At 38.0% G+C, this 5,788-nt stretch overlaps 1 protein-coding gene across 1 annotated transcript in view; it reads right to left on the bottom strand.

The window, feature by feature from the left end:
- Nucleotides 1-5,788, bottom strand: part of CTDP1 (CTD (carboxy-terminal domain, RNA polymerase II, polypeptide A) phosphatase, subunit 1) — a gene marked incomplete at its 3' end in the record, with an annotated part of 32,404 nt that overhangs the window by 9,699 nt on the left and 16,917 nt on the right. The window lies entirely within an intron of this gene.

A 5,788-nucleotide genomic window follows, 5' to 3' on the forward strand; every position in this document is an offset into this window, starting at 1 on the left:
CATAAATTCTGCACAAAGTGAGGAAAGCTTCAGTTTCCCTGCTTTTTTTTCCCCCAAATCTAACAAAATAGAGGAAAAGGTAGCCCTACCCCTGTATATTTAGATACAAATATGTTTTTTTTCCTTACATTTAGATTAATGAAAAATAGAATGTTCTGTGCACAAATATATTTCTTCTATTTTCAGTAGCAAATGCAAGCAATTCCACAGTTCAGGATATAAGAGCTGTACAGTAATTGCAAAGCTTTTCTCCACACTAGTCTCTTCATACTAAAATAGGCATTTATTTCAGAATCCAGGATAAACACAAAGTGTTTAGAGATAAATCCTTCTCCAAACCACAAATTATTTAGAAACGCCATATTTCAAAATCTGCCATGAAGTAGGAATAAAACCACTGTCCAACAAAGACTCAATGAAAACAATTCTAGAACTCCATTTGTGTTAATCCTAGCACACCTTTGCAGTACAAGAGGTTTCAATGGACTAAAAAGCAAAACACTAAGAAGGGAGGTCAGCACACCTAGATCATCCATTCCCTGATAAGAAACGTGGCTTACAATTAATCTGTTACAAACGCAATCAGTAAACCAGAGTACTTTCAAGGAACAGCTGCTGGAAATGAGCCAGTTTACAGTGCCAGAGGGAGCTTCCATGGGAGGCATTATTATTAATACTTATGTCACCTCAGTAGGAAGTATAGAAATACCTGCAGTCAGAAACAGTATAAAACTGTATTTAATTTATAAACAAGGTATGTTGCAGAGGGAAGAAAGTAGAGTTTCTGAGGGAGGATCAGATTCAGAGATCTGCAGGGAAAAAGCGGGAAAGGATTAAAAAAAAGTGAAAGGCGACTTGCAAAATGTTTTGAGAATAAAGAAAAAAAGCAAAGATGACATAATAAGAACAAAGAGGTAGGAAGAAAGTTGTTATAAAGAGGATGCTGAAGTCAGGTTCATAAGCATAGGAACTTCAGGGGGAAAAAAAGGCAACAAGAGCAAGAACTCCAGTAGAAGTTGAGGTACTTGTACCCAGTATTAGATACTGAATCAAACATCAGATATGACTAGCAACACTGTCCTGCACATAACTCTTGAGTTGACTGAATACAACATACAATAGGATATGATTTCACTAGTAAGCATACAGAACAGTTAACCAGAGCTGGTGGTGCTACTACTGGACAGGCTGACTGTGCTTGTAATACCCTGAAGAAAAACTTATCTGACACTGTAGTACATCCATTCACCCAATGAAAGATACTGTTGCTCCTTCTGGACTTCATCAGGGAACCTGAACAAAACCATAGAACTACACCTTCACCTCATATTAAATCTGTGAAGTTATGTGAGAAGATGGCTTCCTCCAACTATTTTTTTTTAAAACTGGTGTTTCCGCATTGGTTATTTATCATGTGCTTTACCTTGCTGCCCATTCCACACACATACAGGTTCTGCATCTGCACTCATCTCTTTCATACCAGATATACACTAGAACGGTTTGGGTTGGAAGGGACTTTAAAGATAATCCATGCTCAGCTTCTCATCCATCAACAACCCTAAGTCCTTTTCCTCAGGTCTGCTCTCAATCCACCCACTGCCCTGCCTGTATTTTTGCTTGGGATTGCTCTGACCCAGCTGCAGGACCTTCCACTTGGCCTTGTGAAGTGCAAACTTCATGAGGTTTGCACTGGCCCACCCCTAGACCCTGTCAAGGTCGCTCTGGGTAGCATCCCTTCTCTCCAGCCATCAAGCCACTGACTGCAACTCTGAGTTGCAGCCAATTCCTTGTACGCTGAACCGTCCACGTGTCAAATCCATGCCTCTCCAACTTAGAGACAAGGATGTCATGTGGGACAGCGTCAAATGCCTTGTCCAGGTAGATGATGTCAGTCACACTTCCCTTATCCAGCAACACCATAGCCCCATCGTAAGAAGGCCACAAATCAAGATTTCACAAATATTCACAAACCAAGATTTCACACACATGATGTTCTTACATTTAATGAAACACCAAATTTAACTGGGTAGGAGAAATAGTACTGCAATACTTAATATCCTTACCTTCTAGTCCCCCTCTCCTCAGTGTAACTTTTTGGAAGTATGCTTATGAAGAAGAAACAGCAGAAAGGATTTTAATCCATCCAAGCAATAATACTTTGGTGTAGTTAGGAACACCTGAATCATTCAACTAGGCTGAAAATCACTTTGAAAAAAGTCCTGTTTTTCTGGACTTTTTTTTTTTTTTAAATTTTATTATTTTTCTCTAGCCACCTTTCTCTACCTCAAATTTTAGTCTAAAATTGTTATATAAAGTTAAAAAGGCACACAAGCCTTTTCGCATGAAGCACCTATAGTCCAAATTAATCACCTCTACCCTCTGATGGATACAGCCTGAAGCACGTAATACTGGGAAAAGTTATTTTTAAACCTGGGGAAGGCACTTACCAGTATCTACTTTTGAACTTGCAAGCAAAGGTTGAAAACAACAAAAAAAGCTTCCTATTAATCTTGGCAATTCGTTACTACAAAAAGCGACCAAAATCAACCATGTAACAATAAACATCAGCAGCTGTTCTCCAAGACACATAGTTTCATTACAGCAGTTAATTTTGTCTTAACCAAAGTAAGGAGCACACTAGGCACTTCAGCAACATAGATAAATGAGACCTAAGCTGTACGTTTACAAAGACTAAAAAGAAACGTTATACTGCATGTTTGGGTATGTTCATTATATCAAGTAGTGCAGCCCAACAAGGAGATCTGCAGGCCAAAAGGGTGCTGAAGGAGCAATGCCCACTGCATATGCATTTCAGGGAGTTTTGCTCTGGATTAGTTCTGTCCAGACCTGCGCGCCAAGTGCCTGTGAGGGCTCAGCCAACTCTGCCTTCTAATTCAACCCCACTCATGAGGACCCTCCGTGTGTGCTCCAGGCTGCGTCAGGATGAACTAAAGTAGATGACGTGAGTGACCACCAGAATCACTCTCAAAACTGTCTCCCCATTCCAACAGACTAAAGTCCAAATATCCTTATGGCAGTTTGTAATCAGGTTGTCAGACACCGCTTGGAAATATCTGATTATTAAAAAGGTTCTATTCAGACCATTTTTATATAAATCTTGATTTACAATGAAATCCTGAAGCTCTTCTCCAACATTAACCTAAGAGAAGTTGTACAGACTTCAGTATGTCGTCCTACAAGAACTAAGCAATAACAAAACTGTCCTAGTTCTGCTGTATGGAGGCTATTCCTAGAGCTCAGCTTTAACACGGCATTGTGCTTTACCAGCAAAAGCAACAGGCTTATCTGGTTGGTGCCCGAGTTTAAAAGAAAAAAAGTAATAAAAAAATGCAGTTACGCACTGCTCCAAAGACATGGCCCTTGAAAACATTCTTCAGAAAAGACAAACTGTGGACACATCACAGCTATGTCTGGTGAAGACAGCACACCAAGTCATAGGACAGGCTAACAAGACTTCAGCTGGTGGCTTTCTGTTCTCTCTCAGTTCCTCAGAGCCAGACTCAAGAGTAAGCATTCTTAAGTAGGTAGGTGAGGATGAAATAAGCATTCTTAAGTAGGTAAGTGAGGATGAGTAAAAGAAGCCATAGTTATAGTACAACTGGTATTTTAAGCAACCTGATATTTAAAGATATTAAGCCAAGTTTTGCTAAGTTGCCAAAAGTAAGGAAGATATTCCCATACAGATTTCAAAGTATAGGAAAAGACACAGAATTAAATATGTGTTGGAAAAGAAAAGAAGAATTCAGGGCTTACACTAATAAATTTTCACTCCTACTAGAATAACCTTTATGTGACCTGATTATCTGCTCCACTAGCAAAAACTCAATACAAAAATGAACTACAGTATCTTTTATCTGTTCAGGAAGGTACATAACAAGGTTTATGAAATAGTGTAGTAACTAGTCAAGTGTGTACACAGTTATAACAAGTCATCATCCAGTGCAGTCTACTGTTGCTTAAAGCAAACAGCAGATGTTTCAAAACCTCAAGATTTATGCAGCCCATAGGTAAGTTGAAGGGACAACAGAGCAGCCTTTTCTCAGTCAGACTTATGAAAATCCAATTAGATGAGACAAAGATCCATATTTTTTACAGTAATTCAGGTAGATAGTATCTTCCTCCCTATATAATGCAAAAAAATCCTAGTAATTCAAGAGGAAGGATTTACTTATTTTCAGAATTCAGAGTACCTGTGTCTGCAGAGAAACAAGCTGCCTATCTTCTGGGAAAGAGGCAAGTAATCTAAATTATTTACTGCAATAGGCTAGCAAGAATGCTGTAAATACAGCCTAAAATGGTATCTGCTAGCTGTTCATTCCATACATCAAGCTATCATGTGGTCAATTCACAGGGGGAAAACCCATCCCTCTAAGACCTATGGGGTACTCTGTTTCACACTGACTTCTTCCCTCCTTATTTCCTGACAAATTCTTCCCATCTTCAAAATTCAAAAGGTAACAGTATCTACTGCTGCAGATTAAGTATACGTATATTTACTACCGTTCAGCTACTGCAAAGTAAACATGTAAGTTGCTTGTTAGGTCCAAGTGCTAAGTCTGCAGTTGGTGGGATCATCCAGAAACACTGAACTGACAGGTACATTTTAAAATCACCTTTTCACAAACACATTAAAAGAAGGAAAAAAAATAAAAAAAATACATAAATAAAGAAGCTGAGCAACTTTGTCTGGTCATTGACTTCTGAATAAAAATTAAAGGGGGAAACAAAAGCAATCTCTATCAGCAATTAGTCATCAAGCAGTGCTTCAGATGTTTGCCATGGGAGCCACAGATGCAGTATTTACACAGCCTACCAGCAGTAATAGAGATTTACAGAATTTGCTGCCTACCCACACCAGAATCTGGTGGGGGGAAAAAAAAAAAATTAAAAAAAAAAAAAAAAAAAATCACACTGACAGCTAAATTATCACAAATCCAGTTGTGACCAGACACAATTTATAACCTTAAAAGCTCTGATTAAACTTCAGAGTTTCACTCATGAAATTAGGATGATGCAGCATAACTACTCCCATTTAACCAGACATGCAAAAAATACAGTCTTCGGTTGAAAAAGACAAAAAAACCATCACAAAAGGACAAGCAATCCACAAGAATCTTACAAAAAAAGGGTTATTGGGGAATATGGTTTTTTTCCACTCTAATTTCCCCTATTTCACTGCCAGCGTTACAGAAATAATTACTAAGTGATGGTGAAAGATGACAATAATCTTGCTCCTTAGGCAGAAAAGACTGCCAAGTTCCTTTTCCAGAATTAGTGCAATTCTTTTCATACTAAAAGCAGGGGTCTGCTGCTGCATACTGACAAAGGTTTTTCACCCCAGCAATTCAGGAATAGTATTCTTCTTGTGATTTCTTGTTTTAATTAGCAGGCAATATTTGAATATATTTCAAGTATGAAGTGCAACACCATCATTCCGTTACTACTTTGAAGAAGAGTCTAGATTGACAAAAAGTCTGGAAAATACGAACCACCCTGAAACTGACTTATTTTTCAAAGGAACACAGAGTTAATTTAAAATATTTTAATAAACTCAATTCAAATACCATAAAAGCACATTAATATAATGTAATCTAAATCTCAAGTTAATATTTTTTTGTATTAAGATCTACATTAGTGGATGATTCATTAAGAATGTGCAGGTAGTGAAGAATTTGCTTCTAAAAGTAGAACACAAGAATATATGTATGTATATAAACATACATCTCCCCCCCCCCCCCCACCCAGAACTACAAAAAAAAACAGGGGG

The sequence above is a fragment of the Nestor notabilis genome, unplaced genomic scaffold (assembly GCF_000696875.1).
Source record: "Nestor notabilis isolate BGI_N333 unplaced genomic scaffold, ASM69687v1 scaffold13046, whole genome shotgun sequence".
Lineage (NCBI taxonomy): Eukaryota > Metazoa > Chordata > Aves > Psittaciformes > Psittacidae > Nestor > Nestor notabilis.